Genomic DNA, 7,915 nt, shown 5'->3' on the forward strand with positions numbered 1-7,915 from the left:
GTACATTATTTTCTTCAGGAACGTAGTGAAGTAAAATTGGTCAAAAATGTAAATAGTAAAGTACAGATACCCCCCAAAATATGTTTTTAAATAAGTACTTTACACCACTGCAGGAGACTGAACACTCAAATCCTTACAGTGGTAACTAACAACCATCTTGGCTGTGGGTAGTCACCTGTGTCAAGGGGGGGGGGATTTAATAGGGTCATGAGATCCTTTCTCTTTCTGACATACTTAATCACACCTGTAACGCTCCTGTGCCTGCAAGGCTTAACGGCAAGCGTGTGGCATTTGGCCAACGTCTCACACACACAGAACAAGGCAAACGCATATGAAACACACTTTATTCAAATCACATTTTATTTGTCACATTCGCCGAATAAAACAGGTGTAGACCTTACAGTGAAACGCTTTCTTACAAGCCCTTAACCAACAATGCAGTTTCAAGAAAGAATACCCTAAAAATAAAAAATAAAAAAATAAAAAGTAACAAATAATTAAAGAGCAGCAGTAAAAATAACAATAGTCAAATAAATCTAATAAATTCTGTGTAGAGGGAGAGCGACAGAAACAGAGTCGATGTTTGTCAACAGGCAATATTACACAGGACATTTATTTAACTCGGTTCAACTTTGAGTCAGAACAACTTCAAGCTGTAGTCCGTAGCTTTCTCCAACACAATGACAGTTATATTCACTGGAACGCCGATTATTCAAAAATCAACCGTTTTCACATTCAAATTCAAACTCCAACGTTTCATAAATAACAGAACTAAAAAGTTCCTTTTAAACAGTTTTTCTAAACAATGGCAAACAAAAACATTTTGATCAGATCTTATCACCTTTTTTTTTTTTGTTTTGTTGCACCGGCTAAAACTTCTGTTCGTACTGCTTCTGCTAGATGTCTGTGGTCTAAAAACATCCTTACTGCATTCTCCCTCTGCTCGCGGTCTAAAAGTTCAGTTTATCCGTTTCTTATTCTGGCCTGTTCTAGTCCTGGTGTCCTCCTAAGCGAAGGGGAAGGTCAGCAGAACAGCCTGTCCCTGGTCCCAGCAGCAGTTCATCCAGCGAGACAGAGCTGTCTGCGGCCAGGCTCTCAGGGTCTGTACTCATCTTGACTTTAGCCCGCTCCGGGAGACCCAGGTCTGGGAAGAGGAGGAGGGAATCCTGTCAGTATTGTAACGTATAGCTTGACGATGTTTTTAATCATGTTGTTTCTGTGAGCTTTTATTGATTTTCACGACACACTAACGTCTCATTCGGAAAATATAAAATATATTGGAAAAAACAAGGATATTCAAATGAAATAAAAAAATACCTGGGTCGTTGAGGACCATGGATAGGGTGGTGATGAGGGATGAGGAGGAGGTGTGGAGGGGGAAGTAGTCCCCGTGAAGGAGGGAACGTTCTTCACCCCTCAGGTCAGAGAGGGTCTTAAACCACGAACGACAGGTCAGACGATGAGTCTTCTGGGCCTGGAGAGGAGAGAGACCAACAATACTGGGTGATATAAATTGGCTGTTGGAGGGTTTGAATCCTAATCTGCCCTTTGGTGGATACATGTTGACTGAAGTCCACTAGACCAACATAGCTACTGTAGTAGGTCAAAGCTGTGTGCTGGAAAACCTTGGTAGTGCATTAGAATTTCAGTTTTTTTTACTAGCCAAACTTCTCAGTTAAAACATTTGACAAAATTTGAATAAAACAACACGTATAGTACCAGAGAGCAGTATAACCAGTCTGTACCTTGGCAGCTCCTTCAGTAGCAGCCTCAGTGTGGAGCCAACTATCCCCATCTCATCTCCATAGATGAAGACAGGAGTTCCAAGGCAGAGTGAACAGCAGTAGCTGGGATGAGAATAAATACTTGATTACCCATCCAGGGGAAATTGATTGTGTCAATCATCCGCAAGTACACCTTCACGCTTGCAGGAAGGATTTCCTGTACCTGGTAGAGCCGCACCAGCTCTGGTTTCTCCACCACGCTAGCCAGGTGGTTCCCCCTGGTCCCTCCTAGTCCCCAGGCTAGAGAGCTCTGTTTCTGGGTAGAGATCAGATCCTGGATGGACATGGGCTCTCTGGATACCTGGAGGATGAGATGGTTAGGTTTATGTTGAGGTTTAAGATTTTGGTACATGTGTTGAGGAGTGTGTGTCTTTTCATATTGTCTTTCGTCATATCATTATGGTTAGCTTGGTAATTCAGATGTGTGTGTGTGTGTGTGTGTGTAGGGCCATTTTAGCAAATCATCCTCCTCCTCTTCCTGGTCTTCTTCGTCAGTGTTTACCTGAGTCTCCAGGGGTCGTGAGGACATCGGACAACAGCAGGTCCACACCAGAGGAGTTGAGAGACAGCAGAGGAGTCCAGACCATCTACCACTCTTATCAGAGCTCTGGAGGAAGAGGAGGAGTTTAGAACAGACCATCTACCACTCCTATCAGAGCTCTGGAGGAAGAGGAGGAGTTTAGAACAGACCATCTACCACTCCTATCAGAGCTCTGGAGGAAGAGGAGGAGTTTAGAACATGTTCAATATTACTCTCAATGGACAATCTCTAGTGAAAGTACATTTTAGTACAGGACTAAGCTCAATCTGTGTCCAGCAAACCGGCCCAAAGAGTCAAGAGTCGGAGTGCCGATCTAGGATCATAATAAGATCACATGATCATAATAAGATCACATGACAGGAGGGACCTGCTCCTGGATCAGCACTACTACTCAGACGCTTCATGAACAGACCCGACTCCCACAGTACCCCTAACTGGCCAAGGGAGGGCACTACTCTGTATTAGCCAGACACACTGCATGCGTTTCCCCCTTTCCCTGGGTTCCCCAGACTTTATTGAGCCCTGATCCAACTAAAGCCTTCTGATTTCCGACTACACTGATCAAAACAACGTGTCAACTGAGCCACGACCCAGGCATTAAAGCCAGGTTCTGACCATCAGAGCAGATGAGTCAAGGAGAGGAAAAGTACTTTATAGACTATTGAGATGCAGCCGTAAGCCTTGCAGCCTCCCGGCAGCTACCTACTCACAGTGTCTGTGTTAGGGTGGCTTGTCTGTGTTAGGGTGGCTTGTCTGTGTTAGGGCGGCTTGTCTGTGTTAGGGCGGCTTGTCTGTGTTAGGGTGGCTTGTCTGTGTTAGGGCGGCTTGTCTGTGTTAGGGCGGCTTGTCTGTGTTAGGGCGGCTTGTCTGTGTTAGGGTGGCTTGTCTGTGTTAGGGTGGCTTGTCTGTGTTAGGGCGGCTTGTCTGTGTTAGGGTGGCTTGTCTGTGTTAGGGTGGCTTGTCTGTGTTAGGGTGGCTTGTCTGTGTTAGGGCGGCTTGTCTGTGTTAGGGCGGCTTGTCTGTGTTAGGGCGGCTTGTCTGTGTTAGGGCGGCTTGTCTGTGTTAGGGTGGCTTGTCTGTGTTAGGGTGGCTTGTCTGTGTTAAGGTGGCTTTAAACCAATGCCCATGATGAGTAGCTGTGTTTTTTACGCATCTGTTTGTCTGGTTTGAAAAGAGCCTTTATACACTCGCTGCAACTTTTCCGTGTTTGACCTCCAGTTACGCTTTTGACATCTATTTCCTGTTTGACCTAAAGTTACCTCTTCTTCACATCTTTGTTCTGTCCTGTTGACATCTATTTCCTGTTTGACCTAAAGTTACCTCTTCTTCACATCTTTGTTCTGTCCTGTTGACATCTATTTCCTGTTTGACCTAAAGTTACCTCTTCTTCACATCTTTGTTCTGTCCTGTTGACATCTATTTCCTGTTTGACCTAAAGTTACCTCTTCTTCACATCTTTGTTCTGTCCTGTTGACATCTATTTCCTGTTTGACCTAAAGTTACCTCTTCTTCACATCTTTGTTCTGTCCTGTTGACATCTATTTCCTGTCTGACCTAAAGTTACCTCTTCTTCACAACTTTGTTCTGTCCTGTTGACATCTATTTCCTGTTTGACCTAAAGTTACCTCTTCTTCACATCTTTGTTCTGTCCTGTTGACATCTATTTCCTGTCTGACCTAAAGTTACCTCTTCTTCACAACTTTGTTCTGTCCTGTTGACATCTATTTCCTGTTTGACCTAAAGTTACCTCTTCTTCACATCTTTGTTCTGTCCTGTTGACATCTATTTCCTGTTTGACCTAAAGTTACCTCTTCTTCACATCTTTGTTCTGTCCTGTTGACATCTATTTCCTGTCTGACCTAAAGTTACCTCTTCTTCACAACTTTGTTCTGTCCTGTTGACATCTATTTCCTGTCTGACCTAAAGTTACCTCTTCTTCACAACTTGTTCTGTCCTGTTGCCCTGGAAGACGCCCTGGACCTTGTACCAATCAGGAGAGGAGCTGGCAGCAGCGAGGCCGGACACCTGCACGCCATCTACACCCATACCCAGCCAGTGTTTAGCAGCAGACTGGAGAATTAATGAATAATTGTATGAGACACATTTCACATACAGAGTTGCCTCAGCCATTAGAGTAGGGTGGTTAATAGACTAACAGACCAGTCACACAGAGTGAGAGAAGACATTATGAAGGGTATTCATTTAAACAGAGAGGCACACTGGAGGACAGAGAGAAGACATTATGAAGGGTATTCATTTAAACAGAGAGGCACACTGGAGGACAGAGAGAAGACCTTAAGAAGGGTATTCAAAATGGCACAGATCACTTTCTCTCACACGCAGATTGTCCAGTACTTCAGGCAGGCGGTCAGGACTGAACCAGGGGTCAGCTCCAGGGTTAGGGGTCAGGTTCAACACCACCGAGATACCTGACAGACAGAAATAAAAGTGCTGCAGTCAGGAGAGAGATCATTATTGGGAGCTCAGGTATTTTAAGGGTTTATAAAAACCCAAGATTCATTATTACACTATAATATTTACTGTTGTCAGCTGAATAGGACAAACAGCCAGGCCTCAGATCAGAGACCGGCAGCTCAAACAACCACACCTTGTGCAGAGCAGGTTTGTGTCCCAGTCACTCACCCTTCTTGTGGGCCTTGTCCAGCAGAGCCAGCAGGTCCTGGTCAGTTCCTACCCGAGGGTCCATGGAGACCAGGTCTAGTGTGTCTGCCTGGTCCTGCAGCACAGTGTGGAGAGGCCCCAGAACCAGGCCCTTCACCTTCAACTGGTTCAGACTGTCTAATACTTCCACTACACCTGGAGAGAGGGGGGAGGAGAGAGAGAGAAAGGGAGAGATAGAAGTGAATCCTTCTGCACAGACAAGGCCCTTCACCACAACCATGTACAGGTCAGAAGGTGATAGGATGGGGGGAGGGGCCAGTGGAAAGGGGAGGGGCCAGTGGAAAGGGGAGGGGACAGGAGAAAGGGGAGGGGACAGGGGAAAGGACAGGGGAGGGGACAGTGGAAAGGGGAGGGGACAGTGTAAGAGGGGAGGGGACAGTGTAAGAGGGGAGGGGACAGTGTAAGAGGAGAGGGGACAGTGGAAGAGGAGAGGGGACAGTGGAAAGGGGGGTGAGAGGTGATAAGAAAGGAGGAAGAGAACAGATAGAAAAGAGGAGTAGTGTGCTTCAGTGAGCAGGTACTGACTCAGAGCAAGTGTGTGTGAATCTTTCCTTCAGTCCCGGTGTGTGAAGGGAAAACAAGGCCAGTCAGGTGTTTTAACGGGAAAAAGGGTCTAGAATCAGTTTACTGTTAGCCAAAACGGCACGTGAAAACTGAAAGAGATAGAAATGGGCCCTCGTGTCCTACAATCAACTTACAAAAGACTCACATTTGTTGACAATTTATCAGACGCTCTTATCCAGAGCGACTTACAGGAGCAATTAGGGTTAAGTGCCTTGCTCAGGGGCACAGACAGATTTTTCACCTAGTCAGCTCGCGGATTCGAACAAGCGAACTTTTGAAACTGAAATTATGACAAGTCTGTTTTTTGTTTTTGTTTTTTTTAACAGAAAATGACGTTTTTCGGGGGGGGGGGGTTCTACCATGAACTCTAGTTTGAGTCAGATAGCGGTTAGCGAAGTCAGCAGTTAGTAGGCTGGAGGACAGGCAGCTGAGAGTCACAAGACACTCTGACTGACTGCCTCATTTAACCACAAGCCTGACAACTCACTCAACCTAGATTCACTTCCTTCAAATCAAGGGTTCTCCTTTCTCATGGCAGACGCTAATAAGATGTTCTTTAAATGTAACGGTATCCTACTACATAATGGGGCAGGGGGACGTCTGTGTGTCTGTATAGAGGACCCTGGTTCCACCAGTATGATCTACTACATTACCCATAATGCTGTGTATGATATCCTGTTTTATCTTAGTAGATATTCCTGAAGCTAATTGTGTCCCATCTCCTCATCAATACCCTCACCTTTGATTCCCTTGTCGTGGTTGAAGGCGCCCAGGTCAGATATCTGATAGAGAGGACCCTGATTCCACCAGTTCATCTCAGGTTGGGGTTTACACCTGGGGGCCTGGACGATGATCACTATGGCTCCAGCCAGCATCCCCACCCAGCCGAGCCAGAACAGCACCAGGAGAACCCAGCGAGTCCTCACCCACCTGGAGGGGAGAAATAAATACATAAATGTTGTCACAGAGACCGGATAGGTTCAGTGAAATGTGTTGTTTTACAGCCATAGTAGTATAACGCCCCTGTAGCAAATTATGGTTAAGTGCTTTGGTCAAGGGCACAGCGACAGATATTTCACCTTGTCTACTCGGTTATTCGAACCAGCAACCGAGTGAAATAAGTTTCAATTGTAGAATATACATAGCTACATTGTAGATTCAGTAATTCGAATTGATTTATAGCAACTTTACGTTTAATTTAGCTAGCAATACAGTTTAAAAAAAAAAAGTATAAGCCAACAACAACCATCTCTTAATTTACCCTGGTGTGCCAGAAACTTTCATGAGCTCTTCTTTCAACATCCCGGTAAACTTGACATCCTCATCCGGTACCTTCAGCTTCACGCTCCCGTTCTTCTCAGCCCCCGGTCCGTCGCCGGCCATCGGTAGTTTCTCCTGGTCTAATTCGCTCAACTCAACATCCTTCATATCGATCTCGGTGTCCTTACTCATCTTCGGCACGATTTTGTTTTTTTGTCTGTAGAAAAGACAACAGTGTCAAGTTCACCTTCAATTAAATGGAAACGTTAGCCTATCCTCCGAATGAAGGATCACCTCTTCGACAAACAGCGACTGGGCTCTTAACTTAAGACGTTAAAAAGTCACACGTTTCCATTTTTGAAGAGGTTTTTCCCGACATCTATAAGGCAGTTTTCCTTTCCTGTTGTGGGGCTATTGTGAAAAGTAGTCTAGTCAATCCAAATAATTATTATATCGTCGTTATGTATCTTTTGTTAACTAAACAAACTAGCTACCGTTAGTTAGTTAGGCAATGAACCAGCTAGCTAATCAGTTGACGATAATCGCGCAGAAACCAACATTCCACCGGTCCAAACTAACAAAACATCTCAAAAGGTTTTTTGGAAATGTAGCTCAAAAGTGTTAGCTTCTCTCCCAAATGCATAAACGTTTGCCTCATAAAATTACCCGTTTAAAAAAAAGTCAGACTCCGTTGAGTCCGTAAAAGGTGTGTGCCTACTCGCTCTCTGTCCTCTCGACGCCCAGAGTGGCTCGCTTGTGGGTGTGCCGCCAGCATGTTCGACAACAATTCAGCATAGCAAGTTTGTATGAAGGTCTGGTTATTAAAATGGATAAAAAGTTTAATCCATTCTCCATTTCATGAATTTATTCACAGGTAAATAGTAATGTGCTCTAAACCGCTCTGGTGACAAAACAAACGTTGCTGCATTGTTTCCAATCTAGCTATCTAGCCAAATTTACATACTGTATAGCTACCTAACTTCATATTAGCTAGCTATCTAGACAAATTTACATACTGTATAGCTGCCTAACTTCATATTAGCTAGCTATCTTTATGTATTTATCATTGTAAAAAACAACAACT

At 44.7% G+C, this 7,915-nt stretch overlaps 1 pseudogene across 1 annotated transcript; it reads right to left on the minus strand.

The window, feature by feature from the left end:
- Positions 1 to 348: 348 nt before the first annotated feature.
- On the minus strand, positions 349 to 7,057 carry LOC311119382 (amino acid transporter heavy chain SLC3A2-like; annotated as a pseudogene). The gene is made up of 10 exons: positions 6,833 to 7,057; positions 6,311 to 6,501; positions 4,969 to 5,142; positions 4,663 to 4,754; positions 4,256 to 4,395; positions 2,287 to 2,391; positions 1,948 to 2,085; positions 1,746 to 1,847; positions 1,318 to 1,474; positions 349 to 1,144 (listed from the first exon to the last, which is right to left on the minus strand). The product of its transcript is annotated as an amino acid transporter heavy chain SLC3A2-like (transcript).
- Positions 7,058 to 7,915: the final 858 nt, after the last annotated feature.

This window comes from Coregonus lavaretus, assembly GCF_964263955.1.
Source record: "Coregonus lavaretus genome assembly, contig: HAP1_SCAFFOLD_2974, whole genome shotgun sequence".
Taxonomy (NCBI): domain Eukaryota; kingdom Metazoa; phylum Chordata; class Actinopteri; order Salmoniformes; family Salmonidae; genus Coregonus; species Coregonus lavaretus.